The sequence below is a fragment of the Lathamus discolor genome, chromosome 8 (assembly GCF_037157495.1).
Source record: "Lathamus discolor isolate bLatDis1 chromosome 8, bLatDis1.hap1, whole genome shotgun sequence".
NCBI classification, from domain to species: domain Eukaryota; kingdom Metazoa; phylum Chordata; class Aves; order Psittaciformes; family Psittacidae; genus Lathamus; species Lathamus discolor.
Genome location: NC_088891.1, coordinates 15,182,729 through 15,208,960, shown reverse-complemented (window position 1 = coordinate 15,208,960; position 26,232 = coordinate 15,182,729). Strand labels below are relative to the sequence as shown.

General features: G+C 37.9%; 1 long non-coding RNA gene across 2 annotated transcripts; it reads right to left on the bottom strand.

The window, feature by feature from the left end:
- Positions 1–755: 755 nt before the first annotated feature.
- LOC136018786 (uncharacterized) lies at positions 756–23,385 on the bottom strand. Of its 2 annotated transcripts, none has more exons than XR_010614577.1 (3): positions 23,297–23,385; positions 23,075–23,136; positions 756–937 (listed from the first exon to the last, which is right to left on the bottom strand). It is a non-coding gene; the product is annotated as an uncharacterized LOC136018786 (long non-coding RNA). The 2 variants fall into 2 exon arrangements; XR_010614576.1 differs by lacking the exon at positions 756–937 and adding an exon at positions 1,104–1,162.
- Between the last annotated feature and the right edge of the window lie 2,847 nt (positions 23,386–26,232).

Here is a 26,232-nt window from a genome sequence, read left to right as displayed (position 1 = left end):
ACCATTTAATAAGTCTCCATGATACTCCCCTGGTTTAACTTGTTAAATACTTCCCTTTCTTAAAGTCTTCCATTTCTGTGAAACACCAATTGTGTGCTCTTATGCTGCATGTTCTTTTATTCCATCCCTCACTCCTTAGCAGCTTCTGGTGCCAGATTAGGATGAGCTGATGTGGTGACTCACCCAGTCAGCATCTGGGCCTGTCCGGATCTGAGTGCGTGAATGCCCTAGTCAAGAAAATGTATTAACACAGTGGGTGTTCCAGGTTGCTTTGAAGGAAGGGTGAGCCATGCACCCTGTAGATGGGAACGCAAGACCTTTCAAAATATGTAACAGGCTAGCCAGATGCACAGTCTGGGTGATACAACAGCTGGAAAGGGACACTCCTTTCCTATGTTGACATTGTGACACAAATACACCGTAAAATCTGACTGCTTCCATATTCTATCTTTACTTGAAACACAAACATGCAAGTGAAAATATAGTCTGCTGTCAGACTGCTGCAGTCGAGTGCAAAGCAAGTTTTTTCTTAGGCAATAAAATAAACAAAGGTAGAACATGAACCCACAAAACCACTGATGCATCTTTAGGTAGAGGGAATGTGATTTCCATTTTATACCCTAATGGCTGAAATTTCTAACAACCATGCTGCTTGTCTCAGTGTAGAGACTTAATTTTGTAATTTTTAATTGCTTAGAGGGTATGAAATGAATGCACAGAAGGAGCACCACCAGCAGCAGTACACTAAAGGCTTTAATATTTAAATAACTTCCTATATAAATGAAACTTTAAGGGTTTATACCCATGTTTCCTGAAGTCATGTCAGTGCAGTGCTGAGCCCGTGCTGAAAATCTCCTGATCAAGCCTGAAACTGCTTTGTAGAACAGGAATCCACACAGAGTGCTTTTTCTCAGATCTCATCATCTCTTCAGTGGCTCTGTTGTGTAGAAAATGGAACTCTTTACTAAGGAATGAGTCTCAGGAACTTACACAAGGAGCCTCTTTCTCCTTACGAAGAATGAGTAAATGATGGGCACGCACATGAGACAGCTTTTGCTTAACATGCCCATAACAAATGCAGAACTTAAAAAAAGGCAGCTTACGGCAGGGGAGGCAGGGAGGGAAATGCAGAGCTAGCAAGATGAATAAATCAGCTTCCCACCTGAAAAAAAACCATCAGGACACAATTTAAGTTGCTATGTGAAAAGTAGCCCTGTAATGCTGGCACATGAAAAAGGATGGTTGGAGAGCTTTGTCCTGCAAATTAAGTTTTCTACCCAATTCTTAATCTTAAGGGTTACCTCAGGAGAGGAAGCAAAAAGCAATGGCAGCTTCTTACCCCACTTAAGGGAACCTGAAGTATGAACTTCTGACAGTCACTTACTTCTCTGTCTCTAATTACACCCATTCAGACACCCCCATTTGATGATACAAATATAGATATAACTCTAAGAATTAATAAGCTGCCTCAAACTAACAAATATTGTAGCTAATTAGGTTCTGTCTCCTCAAAAGGCACTACCATCATTAGTGCGCTTAGCCTGGGTTCAAGTATATGGAACTCAACTGAGTGCACTGGATCCCACTCTCAAAGGGATCCCCAGAGATGAGCTTTCCACAGGATCAGACACACTGCCTCACATTTGACTATCTCCATCCCATCCCTGTTTACTTTTCTTGGAAGTCACCTTCGCATGGATTCTCTTCAGGAAAGGAGGCATGATGGAGAAACACCTCATCGAGAATTAAAGTGGTATTGCTGTTTGGCTTTTAAAAAGGGTAGAGGATAAATCTACATACTGAACATCTATATACCTGAACAGCTACAGATTAGCAAACCTTTCTTCCATACTGAGCAAGTGGTTTGAATCTGTAAGAACAGAAAGGTATGCACAGATAAAAAATGATAGGAAGAACAAGCTTCTTATAAATAGAAATCACAGGAAGAACTTTTCACAAGACATTAGAAAAAGACCCCTCAGGACTTTCAGCTGTCATGCAAAAAGAGAAAACATCTTTTTCTTTAAAAGAGAGAAAGCAAAAGTAGATATTAAATGGTCATTTTGCACCACAAGTTGCAGCAGAAGTTGGATCCAAACAGCTGAGACCAGTAGCTTTTCAAATACTGCAGAAAATGGAAAGAATGGTGAGAAGGAGCAGAATTCAGGATAAATAAAATTAAAAATAACCATGAAGAGCTAAAAAAGTGCTGGTGACATGACACTGAATGAACAAATAAATAACAGAAATTCAGTGTTGATAAGTGCAATGAAATGCGGGAAAACAAACAAAAAAGTAATTATAGATGTTAATCAAGAGGATCTATATTAGCTATTACTGCTCAGTTAAGACATCTCTTAGTCACTGTTTTTCAAAACCTGGTCATACCAATTCAATGCTCAATAATAACTAAAGAAAATGGATTGGTAGTAGTCATCAGGAACAAAAGCAGGAACAGAAAAGATCACCGTACCTTACAAAGCATTGCATGTGCAGCCCAATTGGACAATTTGAGGAAAAGGCCAGCTATCTGTTAATCAGTTACACAGATTATGGGAGAAATGTGCATTCATTTATTCTTATGAAGGTAACAGAATATGACAGAGAAAAAAAAAATGTCTGAAATGATGGAAATTACCATGTTGGCAAAATAACTTTTGACTGTTTTTCCTTTTAAGCACAACACTGTAATTTGTGGGAAAGAGTCCCAGAAAAGTTTTCTATAGCACTTTTACCCCAAATGAGACCTGTTGCGTGAATGTGTAGGTTTATTAAACCATTCAGAGGAAGAAGTAACTGCAAGGAGAATAATTTGTTAGGAGTAATAGATTCATTCTATTGTGTTCCAAACCAGGATGATTCTAATCACCATTTCAGTGTAAAAATGAAAAACAATTTCTCTAGCCTTTCTGGTCTTCTTGCTTTACTAAACTGTGGTAGAGACATCTGAAAGTGTCAGTAGGATGTGTTTTTCTGCAGTCATTGCTTTTTTGTATCCCCTACACCTAAAGCAAAGATATAAATATATTTTCAGCTTCTAACTCCTTCCATCCCTTCCACAGATCATTTTTCCTTTGCCAAAGCTTTGCTGTGGACAAATGGTGCTTTCCCAGCCTCCTCAGAACATCAGTTTAAGTGAGTGTATTTTGCTATCAGTGTTTAGCATATTGATTAACTTGTTTTTAGATAAAAGCTGTGAAGAAGAAGATGTTTCTTTCTTCTGTTCCTCAGCAGGGATCTCAGCAGTTTCTCATCACCTCCAGACTACATGCTGAATAGAGGTGTGGGGCCAAGCTGCCTTCAAACATCAACAGCTGTGCTTGGTGTAGCCAGCAACCCAAGCACATGTCATCTCAGCACTGCTCTCCAGGTGTGTTATTTATGTTTAGTGGGATAAACATCAGAAAAGAAAAGCTTAGAGGAGAGGTTTTACGCAACACAGTAGGAAATACTATTCTATTAGATCACTGGTCTTCAGCTACCCTATAGAGTTGATACTAATACTTTATCTACACTACCAAAAAATATATAAAATGGACAAGGAGAAATGAGGTTCCATTTGCCATTCTCTAGTACACGTAGGTTTTCGAGGGCTCTTTTTAGAGAAATGTATTCATTTTACTCCTACCCTATTCTAAAGGCTCTTCAGAAAGAAACGGAAAATCGAGAATTCAGAATGATTCAAAGTATCATTCAGGAATAAAAATTTCTAGCTTCATTTATCATTTTGGTGATAGACATGGCCCTGCTTTACGATCTTTACCATGGTTACAGTTCTGGTAACCAGCTCCCCATGAGTTTTTGAAAGATTAGGTAACCCAATAGCCTCATGAATAGGGATTTGCAGCATTTGATTTTCTTCAGCATCAAATGCTTTCAACATTTTCAAGCATTTTTAACATAAAAGCTGAAAATAATTTTTCCTCTGTGGAAAAGACCTCTACCCTGCTATTCATATGAATCTCTGAAACAGTTTTGTAGCGTCATTTATTAGCCATGTACTTTTGAGGTCAAAGGGCACATAGGTATTCACACAGACACTGCTGGATTTCAAGATCACTCTGAAGCACTTTCCATACTGATCCAACAGTGATATGTCTGTCCTGCAGCAGCAACGCATGACTGCATTCTGTGGCAACTTGCCAAGACTGGCTCTCATCAAACTAGTCTGGCACATCGGCAGTGAAACCATGAGAAGACAGAGCATCAGCTTGGTGCCAGGTGGGAGCCCAGAGCCTTACGCAGGCTTTCTCAGGCTGGAGCTTCAGTTCATGCTATTGTCTATAACAAATTGTATTTTGTTGGGGGAAGACTGCAATGACAGGGGAGGATACACCAGAAAATGCATTATAGAAGCTGCTGCAGATCACTACATTGTGAAAGGAGGATTTCTCACAGTTAGCAAATGAAGCAGTGTTTCAGAACCCGACTCTCCAATTCTTCCGTGACACAGAGAGACAAAAATGCAAGTTCTAATTGGATTATAAATAAAGCAACAAAGCAAACCCAAGTTGCCTCTCTCAGTTCAAAGACTGGAGTTTGTTTCATAAGGGGATGCAAAACCAGAAGCACAAACTGTTATCCTTCAAAGCTAGGATGCAGCTGAGCAGCCCTTTCTGTCAAATTCAGGTGCCATGGGAACAAGCCATGAAGTATGTGATGCAGATCAGTATGTTCTAACACTTTCACTTCTTATGAAGTGATTTATTTGTTTTTTTTTTTTTAACATCATTGGAATAATGAAGAATAGTTGCAATCTCAGGGTTGACAACTTCTCTTCAGTGTCATGTTGCTTTTAAGTTGAAATCTTTAGAAGAAATGCAGGCATAGTCATGCCCTCAGCAAGCACATGAAAGAATATCACTAGAGAACCAGAAGTTCACTAGCTAAACACATGGTTCAGAAGCTGACCATTTGCTTGCAAGCATATGTAACATTTGTTTAAATTCCCATTCTATTGAGATGATTCACAAATAGCTTATTTGCCCTGGGTTTTTTCCCCATGTCCCAACAGCTCTGGTAATAAATAATTCTTTACAAAGAAAAAAAAAATAATCCCCATACTGTTACAGAAATCTGTTGAATCACAATAATCAGAGACAACTCATTTGAGAGGCATCATATTATTAAAATGGGACACGTTGCATTATAGTTGCTTAAAAATTATATGCCCATGAATAGCTGTTTTGGAAACTAGCCCACATTTTTCATCAGCTTTTTACATCTGACTCCATTCTGACACGACTCCATACCAACAGTCCAGAATGTGGTCAAGCAACATATGAACACACAAAATGTCATCCAGTATCATGACATCACAAATAAAAAAAAAGTTAAAACCAAATGTACTGCTTCTCTTTCTAGTAGCCTAATATTCATTTAATCCAAGTCAACCACTGAAACTTACTGATGTACAATTGTTTGCCTTTGCTATTTCATATTCATACAAAATTAAGAATTTTTTGGACTTCAGAGATGTAAGCTACTAGAGATTCTTCCTCATTTGCATCAAAGTACTAGCTACATGATGTAGCAGAAGTATCTATTACTACTGTAGTTTTTAACAAAAAAAGAAACACAGGTAAACTGCAGCTGGTGTATGCAATCCAACCTGCTACAGGCAAAACAACAGTGTTTACCTACCCTGAATTTGAATTTTGCTTGTATATCTGCACCTGCATGAATTCTATCCATATATATACTAAGTGCTTTTTATGAAACATATATTTTCCCTAATTCAACCCAGATCTGTCCACAGAAATATTTCATTACATTCATCAAAGGCTGTACCATGATCTTTGTACTATGAGCAGCTTTTATAGGCATCAGTACCTGTGGAAAGCATGTTTGTTGCCTTTGGATCTGCCAGTGTTCTGCTAAATCACAATAACCTTTAATCAAAAATATCAGGAGAGGGAAAAATGCCTGCAAATCAAATTATTGTTTTCCTTTGCAAATTACATGGCTTGTAAGTGGAATGTATGGATTATCTTCATGTATTTTGAATATACTAAGACTTAACATCAGTGAAACTCCTCCAGTAGGAGGAGTTGATGTTCTGAACAAACGTTTTGTATTTTCAGGTCAAGTTTTCAACCACGACTACTGAAACAAATGAGATTCTTCGGAAATGTGCATTATATATGTTCTGGAAAGTCAGGACCTTGCAAGATATTTTGAAATAGTCATTTAAGAACTGAAGCACAGAAAGCTGCAATCTCTTCTTTAAAGCCTGATTGTGACTTGTCCCACCTCATGTGAAATGGTAAAAGCACATAGAATAACTTGATATCCATTCTAGCCACTTGAAGCTTGGAAATGTTCTAAGGGACAGATATAAAGATCAGTTTAAGAATGGACTGAAAAACATACAAAAAATACCTCAAATGTATTTTGAAATTTGAAAAACTATTTTAATGTCAAAGCAAATAATTTTCATTTACTTTTAATCATTCATCTAAAATCTGTATTAAAAATATTCTGAAATCTGTTTTTATACTCCTATTTCTCTCTTTTTTCAGTTTAGAAAAAAAAGGAGAAGACAAGAAGACAAAATGTGGAACATGTTTTTGTCTGTTGGTATTGTTCTACAGAAGAGAAAGTACCTACATGCAATTCAGTGACAAACACAGAGAGAGGCATATGCACACACCTGTCCCAACAGTTATGCTTTATATGTACAGTTTTCTGAGGATGGAAAATGTCTAGTCAAAACACTTGTACTTTAAACTTTTGAGATATGTTGGCTGTGCAGATAATTTACCCATGTGATTAATGTATCTATTTGTCTGTAGACTGAACCATAACCTTGCCCCTAACTAGCTAAAAATCGAAGTTTCTGCCTGGGCTTATTTGATTTCATTAGCAATGCAATTACAGTATGGTATTGTTAAGAAAACAGTTTACAGTTTGGCTAGTGTCATACCCAGCTGCCTTGACTTGCCCGTACCATGTGAGGAGGTACTCATTTCCATCTGGTTTGCAAGGGTCAGCTTTCAGAACAGACTAATCCTAGACCCAAACAACCAAACCCTTTCTGCTACTTCATGCAATTTACCTTCTGAAACCTGAAACCACATGGTACCCACAGACAACTTTTAAGTTGCTTGAAAAATGTTTATTTCCAAAGTATCTCATACTGGTATCTCACTTCCTCATAGGATTAGAAAGTAAATGGCTCTATACAAGTCATAATCATGAGTATGTCACTGCCAAGAGAAATTACATATTGAGTATATATTAGAAAAAATAAATCTGAAGGACAGAGGCTTCTCTTTCACAATGCTAACAGAGTCTAGCATCAGACAGGTCTGGTTGTTGAGAAGAAACTGCAGAACCCAGCTCATGCATAACTGTCAAAGCCATTTGTTTTGTTAACTACCTGTCAATGTTGCAAAGTGATAATCTAGCTGAGGTACATAGATTCACAGCCTTCTTGAATAACCACTGTACTTCCCCACCCTGAACTTCTAAAGAAAGAGCTCAAAAGAAAAAGCCAAGTTCATTTTCATATGCCGAAACAGTCAGCAATTAACAACCCTTAGTTAAACAGAAAGGGTTTATTCCTGACCCATCAGTTCATCAATATATTTGAGCAACTACATAAATTGATGTGTCTGTCCATAATGCTAAGTCTGAAATACCACATTAAAACACCAGTTATGTTTTTAAATGGGATGAGGTGTCAAAGTATTTCACCATCCCCATTAGTATTTCCCAAAATGCTATTCAAAACCAGAAAGGTCTATCCTACATAGCAAAACAGCTAAGTTATTATCATAGAGAACACAACTGACAAATTCAGTGTTCTGCTGAACCTTTAATGAATTTTATCATTTTACGCAGTGTTGTAGCACATTTACTAAGTCAAACAGCAAAAGACTTCCCTTCTTTACTAGGTGCTGTGAAAGCAACAGCATAAATTTCCTGCATCTTCAAATTTGAGCCCAAAGGTAACAATGCCTTCCAGCATCCTAATGGCAGACCGCTGGAAAGTAGGATAATTTATAAGTGCTTTTCTTTGTAAGCAATCATCATTTCTTTGATGTGCTTGCTCAAGAATTAGCATAAATTATTCCCAAAGTACTTTTTTCGAGGTGTAGTAACTATTGGAACACTCCAGCTAGCATTGGAGAAGATCTTACAACCCTGTCACAGTAGATGTATTTCAAGCTGCAGCAGTAATATTGCTGTAAACTGTGGTGAGCAAGCCAGCAGTCCTGGAATGAAGCGATAACCCTTTATCACATGGAATGATACAGCTAGGAAGGACAGACAAGATTTCAATCTACTGATGTGCTATCTGACTGTTTCAGTGGTATTTTTCTGCAGAGTGCTAGTAGAACTAAACATCCCTTTTAGCTACAAGAAGGATGAATCAAAAAGATGCTATTTTACCAAATAGGTGTCTCTGAGGCAAATTTTTGAAGGTACAAAGTTTTCACTTCTCAATAACAAGTTTGTAATTTAGGCTCCTTATCTGTCAGATGCACTGCAATACTGGTGTTTCACCATGCTTTCTATTTGATGAACCCTTCTTCATCTCATTTTCCCCCCACATATCTTAAGCAACTTTTGTGCTCTAAAGAGGCCACTTTTGCACCATCTTAGCATAAATAGCATTCCTAATGATGTCCTTTAAGAAGCAGAACTCTAGACAATAATATTTCTTGCTGCTTTCAGAGAGGCAATGCAACTGTAGAAATGCAGTTTTAGGATTGAGAATGCTACTTCTTTAGTCAAAAGGTCTTGAAAGATATTTTATATCTGATCTCACAGACATGATGAACAGGATGAGAGTTCAAGGGTACAAAAAGTCACCCTGAGTGCTGTTACTTCAGTGCCAAGAGATACAGAAGTCAGCAGTCCTGTTCTGGCTGCAGCTGATTCAAGTGAAAAGGTTACTGGTCACAGCTGCTTCCTAGCACATCCAAGATCACTGCCCCACTACTTGCTTTGTAATCTAGTTTGATTAAAATGACTAGGTTAGCATAAACATTTTAAAAATATATGCATAACTTTTTCTCTCAGATATTCTAGAGAGCATTTACACACAAAGATATTGTGGCAGACCTCTAGGGAGTGAGAAGAGAAACAGAAGAGAGCCCCTTGTGCACTAACCTGTCCACCCTGCAAAGCTGCAATCTGAACAGAATGTGTGACTTTATTGTATCTTCACATTGTGGTTCCCTAGACAGTACTGAGCACTGTTTGCTTTGTCCATAGAAACAATGGCACATATAACTCCACATGAAAAAGCTATTTGCAGAAGTTACATGACAGTATTGTATTAATCAGACAGAGTTGGGGTAGCAATTAAATTGTGGAATCAACAGAAAAGCATAATGAGTGCATGCAATGTACACAACAAAGGAAGTGGATATGACAAACAAGCTAAGGGAAGGTCAAGATGTGATAGATACCAAAGGACACCGGAGGGATTATAATGGAGATTCTCCAGGGAGAACTGAGCTAGCATGAGACTGACAACAGCTGATAATTCCCTAGCAGAACCTTGTACAAGCCTCCAAAGCTGGTAGGTCCTCAGGAGAGATAGAATTCTTATAATCAGAGCATTCATCACAAGAAATATTTGGTCAATGCCACCAACATCTGAATGCCTGAGCTAGAGTGAAGATGTTGAGAGAGAAGGAATACTTGTAGAAAGCACAGTCTCTTATTTAAAGATATGGGAATAAAGAAATTGTAAAGCCTGAACAGGTAAATAAAGCTTAGGAAGAACTCAGGGAGCAGTTTTAATTTCTTTTCAGTGCAACAGTTCAACAAGCACTGAAGATCCGGTATCATTAGTATTGCATAAGTGATGTCATGCTTCCTCATGCCAAAAGATGACAGCATCTGATCTTGAAAGGGGCAACACTGTCTTTCTGCTAAAATATTGGTTTCTGCTTTTATAACTAGAAGTTTAGAGAGACCCTAGATTAAGTTCCTCTGTGTAGTCAATGCTGTGAAGCAAAACTTTAAAGGCCAAAAGACCTGCTGGGCAGTGTAGAACAGGCCTGCTGGAGGAACAGGGGAGAGGGCTCATATAGCGCAAGAGCATTTATGGGATCATCCTGGCCAGCACAACCTGCAGGAGCCCAGAATAAAAGATGCTCTGGAGGAAAGCTCTCTGCCCCTACTCTGCCTCCAGCTGAGGACAGAATGCATGAAGATGACTGCTTTGAGCCCTTTTTTGCTGTCCCCACTAGTTGTTTGCCTTGAAAAGTAACAAATACCCTTTCCCCATCCCCTTTTAAATAACGAACAAAATAAAGCAGCATAATCAAGTTAGAAATAAATTCTGACTTATTCTGTGACTCCAGCCATACAAATCCTCTGCAGGCTATTGAGTTACACAATAGCCTCAACCCACAAAAAATAACTTACAGGCATTACATCATCCAATCAGACCCAGGGGCAACAGCATTGTTACCTAACAACTTCAGGCAGCTGATTAATCACTTTTTGCAGGGTGCCTATTACACCACACCCTGCTTGTTCATAACACTGTTGTTGACAGCACAACACAGCTAGAGAAAAGCATACTACCCCCCACATACACACCCCATGTACACACACTAGTGCTGCTGCCAAAACTATGTATTTAATTTGTCAGTAACTCACCTAGAAGTACTTAAAAACCTCCAGTAAATAAATAAAATAAACAAGCACAGCAACATAATGGCACATCTGGGCTTGCTACGAGATGGTATAGTGGAATTTTAAATTTCTTCACATTATGTCACTTGTTTTGAGGAAACAGAGGGTTTTAGAAGGAGCAGTGAAGATTTTTATGAAGGGAGTCATTCACCCTCAACACTGCCACTTTGTGATGTAAGAATCACATGAGGGAAAAGGTTCTTAAAAAAAAATAATAATCTTTTTTTAACTCAATTTCCATCTCATTCTTGCTGCTCATCTTTAAGGTACGTTTCATCATTATACACATTACTGGTGCTGAGGAATTTAGAGTGATCTTTTCAGTTTGACACAGAACTGATAATGCGTGATTTCCTTATAACCTCTCCTTTCCATGTGCCTGCTGGAAATTGTTTTTCATTGTTCGTAAATCCAAGGGATGTTTACACTGGAATACAGGAAAAGCTAAAGGAGAATGCTAGTGTGTAAGCCATAGTGGTTTTTTTTGGCTTTTGCCGCAAAGTGATAAATGATTCTTGGTCCCCCATGGGTTAGAGGGCACCAAACTTCAAATAACTACAACATCCGATAACAAAGTTTTTCTCCATCATTTGCAATCAAAACACCAAGAACACAGCCCTCTGGACCTCTCATCCTTCATGTTCAATTGTAAATCCTGATTAAATAGCTTGCAGGTGTCAGGATTAGAGTATATTCATTGGGAGCCTAAACATAGCACCAGCTGGGTTCCTCATTTGCCAGTTGTAGTTGCTTCTTTGTTTTGAAACTCTTGACAGTACAACTAAAAATATTCCTTTGGGTAGAGACAGAGTTAAATAACATGCAGGATGAGTAAGAGAACAGCTGTAGATATTTTTCTGTGTTTAACATACCTGCCTTGTTGATTTATAGTAAGCCCTCCATATAATGTACATTCTGTGTAATCCAAAACATTTAACCTTTCGAGCTGGGGCTGTGATAAAGCTATCAAACACAGGAAAGGGTCTTGACAAGTCCTGTATTACCAGCCTTTTTCTCAAAGGAGAAGTGAAATACAGTTTCACCTCACTTTTAGTATACAATAACAAGCAGCATTATGCCTTATCAGTTGCTACCAACTAAACTGTATGCCAGACATCTACCTGAACATCTGTGTGGAAATGGAAAAGACCTAACTTCAGCAAGTTCTCAAAATCTTGCTCTAGTGAGTGTCCAGTTAGTTTGAGCATGGCTTCCCTGAAGGGAAATTCAGCTCTTTTAGAAACACAACCAAAATGCTTAAAGAACAGAGAGATGGTTTTCACTTTTAGTCCTTTGCACAAAAGCAAGCAGCATGTGCCAGCAAGCAAGACCATCAATTCAAACTCAAATCTCTTTTATTATGATTTTATAGTGCAAGGGTACTCCACTACTAGTACTGTCGTCTTAAGATGTAACGCCAAGGCTGCAACTCATTTCTATCCTTAAAGAATTTCTGTTGGTTTTGCTATTTTGGCCAAAGCCATCTTCAATTTAGAATTCAGTTCTGGCTACTTAAAAATCCCTAAAGTCTGCAAATAGTTACTAATTTTGACTTCCTGTCCCAAATTCTTGAGTAAAACAGTACTATATTGTAATCCCAAAGGCTGCTTCATTTGAGTGGACAGTGAACCAAGTCATACAGAATAGATGTAGAGACACATGTGTACAAAAGACACGACTACTTTCCCTATAAAAGAGCAGAGGGGAAAATCTCAAAAATTTAATAGCCTTTATTACATGGCACTGAAGCAAAGCAAAAAAGAAAAAATAAAAGGAGGGTTTCAGATAATCAGTCCAAGATAAGCTTAAACAAAATATTGACTACTTTACACATCTGTATTTATGAGGGGGGAGGAACATGAGTAGACATGGGCCAAATGGTCCCAAAGCAATTTGCACAGTAGTGAGGCACTCACCTCGCTCATGACTAATTGAACTCACTTTTCCCAACATCAGGTCTCAAGAGAAATTCAAAGAACACTATGGCATCTAATACTGAGATTTTAACAAGTCAGCTTGCAATGTTGCTAGAGTTTTAAAGGCAAGTTCTTCACAGTAAATAATATAATGAGAAAACATCAGTACTTAGGAGGATGCCACAGGGTTAATGCCAGGTTTTAAAAGACTTCAAAATGGATTTTACCCAGTTCACATGTCAGGAGGCACAGCACGGAATCAATTTACAGCAGGAGCCAAAGATCACAAATTTTAGGGGAGCCTGGGGACTGATTCCCCCAATCGGTGCCGTGGGGTGCACAGATGAAAGAGCAAGCTTGTTTTTTTTCTTTAATGGTGACAGCATATTCTGAAATTACGCACAGCAGGCAGGAGAAACCTGCATAGATTTCAAAAGATACTGCAGGTTTGTGTGCTGAAGCACACATTTAAGGTCCTATTTAATGTGCTAGCCTTTCACCTCTGGAGGCCTGGGCTCAGATTTATCTAAGGTAAGATGAAGGAGAATTTGGGACTTCTATCTTCTTAACCCTTATTGGGCTTTAGTCCACATCACAGAAGTACAAACATGTTATCAAACTTTGGCTCAAACTCTACTTTTACTATTCTGAAGTCAATCTGAAGTAACTGATCTAAACACTAATAACAGTTCTGGGTTTTCACTGATTGAAATTTGGCTTTCTGAATGAAAAAACGAATTCTGTTCTAGTTTATATCAATGGAAACCTAGACCTGTGAAACAACGTAGAGAAATTAAGTGTAAGACATGAGAGAAGACACCCAGCCAGACTGAAAAGCAGATTTTTTTTCAGGTCCAGAATATTTGCTCAGAGCCTGCTTGGAAGACACCATATTCTACATTTTTCTTGTCATGAACAAATGCTGTGTGAGTATATATTTAAAAAATTTGTGCATACATTTGGCTTTTACTAATACTGTTCTAGATAGAATTAGAGTTCAAGATGTGCCAGACAAATTCAAACACACTCAGATAATTCTTTTTCCTGAAAGTGTAGAGTATTAGAAAGAAAAAAGTGTCTCTCAAAAAAAAAAAAAAATCAACCAAACCAAACAATCACTAAAAAGCAGCTATTTGCATGGAGACTATTCTGGCAGGGTGGTAATTTAGCATCCATCAACTGAAGAAATTCATTCTTAAAATAGGGAAAGAGAGCTCAGAAGACCTATTTGAATTATCAAGATCTGTAATTTTCAGGGCTTCTATAGAATTGTTCCCATATAGTCATATTTCCAAGTGCTTTTCTTAATCTCACTTCAGAATTTCCAAGCATCAAAGTACTCACCACTTCTGCAGCCCAGCTCCTCTCACATCCAAGAATTTTATTTCCCATGCATTCATTCTCTTTCTCATTCTCTCTGACTCTTTCTACTCATGTGAATAAAATAATCTACAAGAAACCTTTCCTTTCTAGACCTACTAACTACAAATATAAGGTTATAAACAGCTCTGTGTACTGTTAGGCCAATTCTTACTACGTCTAATATCTATGTTTCAAAGATTTGCACTGTATAGGGTATATTACACAATACGTTTTTCTAGAAGAGCCATTTCTCTTGCAGCATGCTCTGAGGATAATGATCTCTAGCCTTATATGCAAGAGAAAGTTAGTCTGCATTCATAGGTCTCATATACAGGGTCTTCTCTCATCCTCTGTGCTGTCAGATAGGTCAATTAAAGCAGCCACACCTAGCCTTCAGGCTGACCAATCTCTATCCTCTATCAAGGCCAAATAGACCTTTATTGCACTCAGATACTTACTAGAGAAAGGTACAGTACTGAGTTTAGTTTCACCTGATGCAGGTGAAGCTATGTACAAAAACCCCTGGTCCTATATATAAATCCAGTCCTTACCAAACTTATCCTGAACCTTCATCACCCTCAGCAACGACAGTATGCCCATTATTTCCTGCTAGTATAGACAGCATCTGTTGTAAGCTAACAATTTTTCTGCTAGTGATCTTCCTAAGGACAGACATAACTTCTTGTAGGATATGACATTCCTGAAAAGACATACAGCTTTTTTTTTGTTAATTTTAAAACAAAAGGTCATCTTAGGCAGAAGTTTATCTTTCCATTTGCCTTGTTCCCTTTATTTTTACAATTAGCATAACCACCACAGTAACTCATATTCACTGGTGCATTTATATATGAAAATGCATTTTTCTCTCACTGCATCTGGTTGCAATTTCCTTCCAAAACAAAAACAAAAACAAACCACCAAATTCTGTCTATTAAAAAAATACCTCTTTGCACTTTACAGCTTTAAAATCTTCATTGTCTCCAGACAATAGCTCCAGAAAAAGTTATGCATGATTATTTTAAAAAATATCTAAATAGCTTTGCTTAAGCTGACTGGGGGAGGAATCTTAATTTCCTCTGCAACCATTACTTTTAAAGTCCCTCTAAAGTTTAAACAATGCATGTAGCATTAAGCCTAAAAATACCTCAACAACATTCTTTCCACCTCAGTTGCAGAACTTTTGTAGGAAAACATGATAATCAGCATTTCTGTTTACTCATCAGGAATGTTCCTCTTTTCCATGAGGGACCTTTGAGAAAATTCTGTTGATAATAAACTTACAAAGCCCTCATCAAGTTGAGAGACTGTTACTAGAGTCATTTTTATAACCACCAACCCAAAAGAACTTGCCGTATACATTCACCAGAATCTCCCTTCCTTCTACCCACCCTTTCCAAGTTCATTCAGTAATCAGGGGTATTAAGTAGCCTAACATACACAGCTGTTACAATATTGCTGGCTAGGAAGTCTAACATGAACATACAAGTTGGAAGTTTGGTAGTTGTTTCTGTTGCACGTGTTGAACAACGTTTTGTCTGTACTTCAAGTGACAAACTGGTTTCTGAAACAGGTTTAACATGGCAACATAAATGGCTATGAAAAGGGGCGCATCTGTAAGGTAAATGTCACTCACACATTTTCAGAGCTCACAGAAAAATATAAGAAAACAGAACAGTTAGACAACAGAAATTAATCAGTTGTGCCATATCATTTATACTAAGCAGGAAAGGTGCATTATACAATCCCATGCAAAGGAAAAAAATTAACTGTGCAAAATATTGCAATCTGACATAGTAGACAAGCTTCTAACACACAGAAACATGTAGAAACAAATACACTAGACTGAAGGACTGCACACAAAATTACAAACTACGACTTTGCACTGGAAGAGACAGTCATAAATATTATATTTTGCTAAAACTCATTTTATTTTAGAGAAATATTTTTGGGGGTTTTGGTGGTGGTATTTTTCTCTCTCTTTTTTTTTTTTTTTTTATAAAAAAGAAAAAAATATCTGTATTAGCTCACTTGAAATCCTAGAATTAGGTTAGAAGGGACCTTAAAGGTCATCCAGTTCCAAACCCCCTGCCATGGGCAGGGACACCTTCCAATAGACCAGTTTGCTCCAAGCCCCATCCAACCTGGTCTTGAGCACTGCCAGGGATGGGGCAGCCACAGCTTCTCTGGGCAGGCTGTGCCAGGGCCACCCTAATGGTGAAGAATGCCTTCATAGTACCTAACCTAAAACCACCCTTTGTCACTTTAAAGCCATCCCCTTTGTCCTATCACTTCATGCCTTTGTAAGAAGTCCCACTCTCCAGGTTCCTTGTAGGCCCTGTTTAGGTATTGAAAGCTGCCCTAAGGTCTCCCTGGAGCTTTCTCTTCTCCAGGCTAAACAACCCCAACTCTCTCAGCCTGTCTTCATAGGAGCGGGTGCTCCAGCTCTGTGGTCATCTTCATGGCCCTCCTCTGGACTCACTCCAACAGGTCCAAGCTATGTAACTCCACAGCAGTCTTCTTTTTTAATTATATGCACCAAAGCTTTCAAATCTGTTCTCTTTTGGAAGTGCTTCTCCCTCAGTATCAAGCTGGTTTACTAGGTGTAAATCCTGAAGTTTTTCCTAAATAGAACAGGTGAGCGAAGCGAAGAAAACAGTGCAAGCTTCCCAAGCTACACCTTACAAGATGACAACTTGAACCACACTGCACAGCAAACAGTCTGTTCAGAACATGCAGATAATAGAAGCTTTCTCTTTATATGTTTCTTATAGGTATAAACAACCAAATAACTTGAATGTCATCTCTTATGATCAGATACAACCTACACTCATTCATTCACCCTGAGCGATGAGAGACATTACTTTGTAGCCACAGTAAAAGAACCTAAAGTTTTTCTTCAATACAGTTCTATGCCAGTATTTGAAGAATAATATTCCCTCAAACAGCAGTCTTCATTCTGTTCTAATTCAATAACTGAGGGTAGAAACTATTTGAAAAATATGAGTAAATTTTAGGTTAATTAGAGCTTTAATTTTTTTTTTCTTATTGACGTAAATTTAGCATACCCTGAACAGCTCCTACTGAACTGCAGACAGCTATCATATTTAAGTTTTGTGTGTGAACGTGTAAACACAGAAATAAAAAGCATGCATGTCTTACATAAGAAGTTGATTAGACAAATAATTTGAAGATTTGAAGTTTAGATTTCATCATTAAAATACTGTCAATGCCATGAAAGTAATTTCAGGCAGCTTAAGTACAACGGACAGTCTTGTGTCCAGAGTTGCTGGAATTTTGTTTATCAAGAATTAGTTGGAATAAATCATGATCTATTCATAGAGGCTAGAACAACGGTGTTGCAAGACAAATTATGGAACAACCTTCAACGCTACTTAATTTTAAATGGGACTTGCTTGGTTTCTAGCAAGATATTATTATTTCTAAGAGAGATATTAGCCTGAAGCACGGCCACCACAAGCAAAGCATAAAGGCACTAATTTAACTTTAAACACTTGAATGTGGCTTTTGAGACTCCTAATCAATCTGTTGCTCCTATTTAAAAATACATTCCTTTTTTTCATGGATGATACACATCACCACCCATGATAGTGTGTTAGTTTTACCACATGCACATGTTAAATCTGCATAAGACACCTAGCAATATGCACCTTGCATTCTATGCCTCACAATTTGCATCTCGCTTTTGTACCCAACCCACAACAACGTTGTTTGTTGAAACTAAAGCACACTAGCAGGAATAGCATCATTTAAAAGATGCATCATAATAAATCAATAGATGAAATCAAGTGATGGCCTTAAAGTCATACTGCCAGTAATTGTTAGGGTATCGCTGATTTCTTAATATAGCTAAAGCAAGAAAACTGGAAATTGGGAATCAGCTGCTCATGATATATATTACTCAAAAGAGATCAAAAAGACTATTCAACAGGACTCTAAAAAAGCTACCAGAAATACCAATTTGTACATGTTAGAAAGTATTTGGCATGGTACTAACTCTACTTTAATCCTAACAAAACAACCACCTTGCATAAAGAGGAAGATTTTCAGCATATATTTCCATAGAGCACATGAATTCTTTAAACTTTGATTCATTAAGCAAAATAAATTTGAGATCAAGACACGGAGACTGAAATTAGTACAGCTATCTTGGTGACATACGTCAGTTTAGGGTTTTATCTTAAACGAGCAAATTATTCCTAACCAATACAGGTAATTATGTTCAGAATAATTATTTTCCAAATGAGTTGCTGCTGTATGTTCTACAAATTCTGCTACAGTACTCCTAAGTGTTTCCTAAAAGATGACGGAATTCCTGCAAATTCTTCCTAGTCATAAAAAACAACAATCCTATACAACCTCAGATATTTAAATCAGCAAGAACTAATTACGAAATGATGTTTCACAGAAATTTATGCCTGATCTACCATTAAGTATTTTCATCAAATATGATGGCTAATTTTACTCTAAGTAATAAAAAGCTCTTTCATATAGTGTAACTTAAAATGACCACATTTTTCAGCAAATGAAACGACATCCTGTCAATGAAATTTAAGCAACCTCAGGAGTACCATAGAGGTTTGACTAAATAGTGATTAGATGAAAAACTCGTTGGTTAAGTCTTACAAAGGATGTCCACACATTAGAGTTAAGTCTGCACTGAAGCGCTCATAAATATATACTCCTTTGGCATTCCTTTCCTTGTTTCTTTTTTTTTTTTTTTTGCCTTTTTAAAGTGAGTGTTTTTCATTTAGAGATTATATCACGAACAGATGTAGGATAATGTTAATAGTCCCTTCTGGAAACATTAATCACAAGGTTTTACTTATTATTTGGTGTCAGCATTTAAAAGTTAAAGCATTTCCAGAACTTTCACCATTGAAATATTCCTTTTGCTTAAAGCTAAATTACAAAACACTAATTTATTTTACAGTCCCAGCATCTTTTTAAAGGCATATATATGAAGGAAAATGGCACGAAATGCCCTGCTCTTATGGCAACAGTGCAGACTGACAGTAGTAAGACTGTTTCCACTTTAGAAAGTGGACTGAAAACCCAGCTCTAACAAGCGTTTTAAATGTTTGAGCAAATTTAAGTCCCCACAAAAGACATTTTTGGTTGTCAGCATGATGCTAACATGATGCTTTCAAAAGTGGATTTCTCATTCCCAGCTCACTTAGCAAACATTAACCAAAATCAAAAAAAAAGCAAGCTAGGGCCTTATTACCAAAGAGATCTCGACTCTCTGCCATACTTAATCCCACATGTAGAACACTCTGCAGGTGAAGCAGATTGCTACTACTTCAAAATACTTGTTAATGTATGTGCAGAAATGTCCTACAAACTACAGTCAAAACATCTAAGGAAGTAATCAAAACAAGTCCATATCCTTCTATTCCCACATAATGACCTCATTGGATACTTCAATATCCTGGAACTCAGGAACTCTGCATTATTCTTCCATGTCTAGATTTGCTATGTACCACCCTGCACAGGTTCAGCTAAGAGTTTACATGCACTGTCCTTAAAGCATCTATGAGCTGTAAAAACTCATTATCCACTCACATTTGACCAAGGTGAATGTTATTAAATACTTCACATGAGATTTACCTAAGGTTTTAAAGCAAGCAGGTAAGACTACTCATTTGTTTAAACAGTGCTATATTTGTTGGCATACAGAGGCCAAGAATCTTTTCTATAACAACATCCATCACTTCTTCCCTTTAAGAATATATAGGATGAACATCAAAGAAATTCCTGGAGATGCCTGTCTCTCTCCACTGGCTTTAGAACTGAACCATCTTCAACTAAGCACCATGTTTTTTGGAGTGCTCAAGTGATGTGAAATGAATCCTAAAGACAATTTAGCCATTCTTTACACCTTTAGTTCTGAAATTTCAGCTTAATCCTCCTCTGCCTAACCCCACTAACTAGTCCTTTAGGTCTCCTTTGGCACCTCTGGAGAACAATAGCAATGGGCTGAAGTAAAGATAGAACTGCTTTTGCTTCCACATTAGTAAAAGAGGTCAAATCATGCATTCTGTACAGAAAAGTGGCTTAAGCCTGCTCCCTGGCAAACTGATTCTCTACTTAGTTTCCACAGTATAATTTTCAAAAATGTCCATGTAAAAATGCAAGCACGTGCACCAAGGATTATTTTGACACATGGTATCCATCATTTGGATTTACTAATTTTCCAAAATAAACTGTTTTGTCAGTTTCCCTGTGCACGCAAATTTTTGAGTAAAAGCGATGTGTAATGTTACAAGACACATTCATGTGCTGACCTTTCACAAAACTGAAATTGTTAGTAAAGCTAGGGTGGTGGAAAGCACTCCATTTTCATTTTGGAAAGAAAGACTAAAACACCCAGATTTGAAAAGAGAAGCTGACCAGCACTAGCCTGTGGCCTAATTCTGCTGCCTCACATGAATGATAGGACTGTGGATGCAGCGTTAGTGAAAGTTACTTGCACAACAAAATGTTTATATGAGTAGATCCTTTCAGAAAATTTATCTGCATATGACATGTACAAACCAGGCCTATACAAATAACAGTAACTAGCTACAGCTTATTCCAGATCTAATTCCAGAGGCTCTATGTTCCTTTAGTTTGGCACAAGTATTTCTGCTGCACACACAAGTTTTGTGTACCCCTTCCTATTCTATAATCACAGCTTAACCCCTACTTTTACGCAATCAAGGTTCATCACCAATTTAATTCCATGTTTAGAAAGTACTCCTGAAAACACAGTTACAGACACAACAGTAACAAGGAGCAGCTTTTAACTAAGAATCTTTCACAGGGGTAAATGAAATCCTTACATAGTCCTTGTCTGGAGCTGCACTCATCCTTTCTTAGGAACTGTGTGCATAACCTAAGATGTATGCAGCCTTTACTATTGGAGGTCTTCACTAATCCCATACCTTACTGAAGCTTCCGATTCCAATTCTTTTGGAAGATGTAAATAAATATTCTCCTGACTCTCTCCCTCCTCCCACCCTTATAAAAATCTACATATTCAAAAAAAACAGATAATGAGGAAATGATAGAACTTTTCTTCCCCTTGAAGCTCCTGTCTTAAACAACATCAAGTAAAAGCACTTAGGTAAGGAGGAATAAGCAATTTATCTTCTTGCAAGTATCTGTATATAGCTGTAACAATCCTTAGACTGTATAATCTGCCTTAGTAGCAGAAGGAAGTTCATTCTGCAAGGACACAGAACTTCCCACCCACACGGCCCCAGAGCGTGCCTGTCAAGGACATCTGACTTTGTACCTATTGGATTACACGACTCAGTAATAGGGGTTAGTGTCTGCAGTTTGCAGTTTCTGGCAGGATCCCCAAAGTAATTTTCAATTAGAAGGTTAAATGCTGGTACTTGTCAAATATGAAGACATACAGTGTCGTAACAATATGAAATAGCTTCCTTACAATTAAATTAATTTCACCAGGTATTGAAGTAGGGGTTGCAAATACTACACCTTTGGGTAACTTGAAGAAATACCTAAATGAAGTACAATCATTTTCTGTCACTACAGTGTCTCAAGTGGAATATAAGCCGGGCCTTCAATCCTTTCAACTAAATGACTCGAATACATGTAGGTCCACCAAACTTTTGAATATTTTTGTCTCCACTAATAGCCTAGTTTTGTTATATTAGCAATGCTATTAAAACAGTGCTAATCGGTTCCTCCCCCCCCCCCCCAATATGTCAACTAACCATAAATGAAGAAATAGTGATGCTTCCAGATAATCACACAAAGAGTAAACTACTTCAACTAAAATGAGGCAGTACTGAATAAATTACACCCCCCTCAGGTTAAACTTCCTTTAGTCAAACTGCTCAATAGTATAATTATTTCTTTTTAACAGGTCCATAGAAAAAGGCTTGGGAGACAGAACACACCTGAAACAAGGAAAACACAATGAATGATGGATAACTTCTGGCAATTGAAGGCTCCATCTTACCCCCAGTGAACTCAAGAACAAGATTTTCATAATCTTCAAGACATATATACATATATATGACTGGGGCTCTAATATGGTTGAAGAGTGAGAATTATGAAAAGACATGAAAGTATATTTAGCCAGAATTTTGAAGCAGACCTGTGGCTAAGACCCTGCCTGGATTCAGAGGATGAACTAACAAGACTTTCATATTTCCCTGGTTCAAATACGCTTGCAAGCACTTAACTTCTGCATGTTTCAGTTTCCTCAGGTGTAAAGGGTCAATAATGATATTTTACCCTATTTTGAAAGGTACCTAGATATCTGTCTGTGAAAATATTTCATAGTTATTTTTAATTAATTTTCAAATCTGTTAAGTAAAATAATATTCTCAAATATTGCTGCTGTAACCTTAAGAGGTCAATGCAAAGAGCCTATGCCTGGATCACTGTCTGAAGTACTCCAGGATTTAGAAAAGTCTGTGTGATTAAAGCTTTGATTCAGCAAAGTCTTACAAAAGGACTCAAGGTAAGTGATGGGATTATCCTTGTATTTAAAATTAAGCATGTACACAACTTACATGTTTAATGTAGAAGTTCAGCTTGGCTGCAAGAAACATACTGCATACAGAAACAAAGCGAGGATAAATCTCAATTTTCCTGTGCAGATGTAGGCAATTCCCCTCCCTCTCTAGCCTTGTAACTTGTCTTCCATTCATCAGCTGGTGTGTTTATTTTTGCTGTATGTGATGTGACTAGCAGAACTTAGGCAATGAAAACTTTTTAATCAAGTGAAGATCTTTTGAAGAAAAAAGAGGACCTGCTCCACTTCTCAGAATGCAAGGTCAAGAGTTATATACACACATTTAGAGCCCAGTTTAATTTAGCTAAGTTTACAACTAAGAAAAGGAAACACTTCTTCATTCAACCTGTGAAACCCACTGCCACATAGAGTTACTGAAATAAATAATGTTTTGGCAGTAACAGAAACAGAACTAGGTAAGTGTACTACCATTATTAATCTAAATAATTATGCAGATTATAACTCCGTATTGGATCATACAACCTACATGAGTAAATCACAGAAAAGTTACTTCCATCTGATGCATGTCACTATTCTCACCCCTAGACAAAGCACCACAGAAAAGGTAGTTTTATTCACTCACCTATCACCAAAGTATCAAGGTTTTCAACCAGTAGATGTATGAACAGTCCTGTGTGTCAGTAACTAGAACACAGAATCAGAAATTAATCTCTATCAGGACTTGTCTGTCCAGACTCACATTGTAAGATAGGCGCACAGTAAAGTAACAATAACTTGGTGTGAAACACATACACTGCTATGGAGTAAAGTTAGAAGAAATTTTTGAAGGATTAACCAAGCTCACCTCCATTTTATTAATTTCCGTGAAGGGCATTATCTTATACTTATTGTAGAACAGAGACACAAGACTGAAAACAGTCTTACCACTGCTAAACATTTCCCTAGAGACATGGCCTTCTCAAAACCTCTGAGCTCTTTCTTTATACTCCTGGGAAATGCCCCGGGGAACCATGGGATATGTGTTCTCACCTTTAAAGTGCTAGCAGCATGTATTAGAGGTGGAAATGAGAAAAATAATTATTCCTGCACTCCAAAGAATGTATAGGGAAAAGGGGGAGAAGAGAGAAACTACGTATTTGTTCCTGGTTTAATTTTCCTTGTTTATTTCCTCTCTTTGTTTCTTTGTAGAGGCAGAATAGGCTAATTTCTTTTTGATTTCTAGGGTTGGTTAAAGAAAGTCAGTTTTCATGGGGCTTAGAAGACAAACAAGTCATGGGAGAAGGAAGGAATGAAGCATACATCAGCAGAGGAGGTGATACCTGAAACTTACATGAGACAGGGCAGTGAAGCTGCCCGCATGGTTTCATTGGTGCAGGGCACAGCTGCAGACCAAACATCACACTCTCTTTAAAATGATGAAAGGAAACAAGTGAAAACTACAAACAGCCTTTTCCATTCGGCCTCTCTCACTTCTCATGTATGCCCAAAGCTATTTCCCCCCACCCCACCCACCCCATTTTTTTCCAAGCAAACCCAAAAATGCCAGCCAGGTTTCCTTCTCCCCATCAGGGAAACAGTGGAACCTGCTTTGTCCATGGCCCCTGTTACACAGCCACAGTACCTCTGCTCCTTCAGCCTCAAGGTTCCTTTCAGGAGGATGACCCGTGTGCTGACCCCTGTGCTAACCCTGTGCAGATGCTTCAGCACTCTCCTAGGGAGGGCACTCTACATTGCTGCAGTTTGGCAACCAGAGGTGGATTATAGTGTCAGTCAAACAGAAAGTTATCTGCATTCCTCACAGACTACCAGGAGGTTATGTGAAAGCCAGGTTGTAGCTGTAGTGATATATGTACCTCAAGCATCTGTCATTTCATGGTTGTGGAATGTGTGCTCTTACACACCACTAACTGCCATGAGTTAACTTCCCCTCTCTCCTCTACCTGGAACTGCATCATGAAGTTTCTCTTAGGCAGAACCAGAGTGTTGACAAAGGCAGTTAACACAGCGTGTATTTTCGACTGTGGTTTCCCTTTCATTTGTACCTCACTTTTATACCCTCCTGTCCTTAAGCATATGAAGTACACCTGTAGCTGACAAGCTAAAGATAAAGCTGTGTGTCCTTACATAGGTCTGTAAGACCACTGCAAAATATGGCAGAACATTACCATGTTAGGAGAAAAAGCTGGGGAAAGAAAGAAGCAAGTAAACACGAGAAAATGAGGGAAAGTGGAAAAAATATGAACTGTTACAATCTATAGGCATCAGGAGTTTGGGTCTGATAAGAGCGGAAGAGAGAGAAGAAGAGAAAGAGAAGCTGAAGCCTAGAAAAGGAGGAATAGTTTAGTAACAATATCTGACAGGACCAAAACCAAGATGGTTAAAAATCAAAAGGCTCAAGTAAGGACATCTTTTGGGCTTAGTAAGGTAACTCTTCCAGAATGCTATAGGTTAGATTTAGAGCTTTTGGATTAAAACAGTTTTCTTGGAGTTAAATGCAGAATCAGCTTCTTAGCTCAGAAGAAAATTTCCATTCAGGAAATTCATAATCACAGCTTTCAGTACCAATCAAGACAAGAAGATGGAATTGTTTTCGTTCTCTTTTTTTAACTGCACAGGAAGCCAGTAGGAGGAAGGGCTGACTACTCCACACAGGTATAAATTGTGGGGTGCATCAGCCCTAGCAGCACTATGGCCACACTTTATTCTAAGCAACCAATAAGGAAGCCATAGTTAATGATGAGGTCACATTCAAAACTGCTAAATTCTGTACGGCTTTTCCATATCATAAGAGTACATCACTAGAAAAGGATTTTTATGAATTACTCTGCAACTGCAAGCTGTTCTAAATAATCTAGAAACAACTAGAAATAACCAAGAATAATCTAGAAATAATCATGTTTCATACAGATGGCACAGCTTTCTCATTAAGATACAATCCACTTACATTCATTTAAAAATAACTTTTAGCCAGCTTTATCAAACTCTCACTCTATTTTCATGTGTATAGATTCCACTCACCTATTCTGTCAGGTTCAGATAGTTTAGTTCAATATCCAGTCTAACCTGATTCCTTCTGGGAAGCCTAAACAACTGTATATTTGGCTCTATGGGTTTATATAGTCAACAGCTCTGCTACTTACTTTTAATCCTCCTATTGCAATGTCCATTTTCTAGAGAATTGAAATTCAGTAAGTTTTCCATTACCAAAGATAAGATACTATTATGCCCAACAGAGGATGAAATATGGCCTTAGAGAAATCAACAATGTCAGATGTCTTGAAAAAGAAATGGTAGAATTACAGGAGAGAGAGCAAGAGGGAGCGCATGCAGCTAAAGTGATCAATGGTTTGCAGTGTTCAACTTACAAGGAGAGACCAGAAAGAACTATGATCTATCAATCTGGAGAGAAGATCAAGGGGAAATGCAATCAGGATTCCCAAAATGATGGAGTGTGAAAAATTAATGTAGAAATTTTATTTGCAAAAATTCTGAAATTTTCAGGCTCTTGTGAGGCACTGAATGAACATGCAAACCAGCTGAAGTACTTCTATACACAGAACAGGAAGTATAATTCCTGGCCTAGCTGCCACAGTAGATGGTAAGAACATAATGTACCAGCACGTTCAGAAAGGGATTATGCAAATTCATGGACAATAGGTCCAAAAGCGGATAATACACAATGATTATTGGTGGGATATACACACTGATATCCCAATATAACAACTGCAGATGCTGGGCAGTCTGAAGAGAATGGACCACAGTAAGTGGCCAGGTCCATGT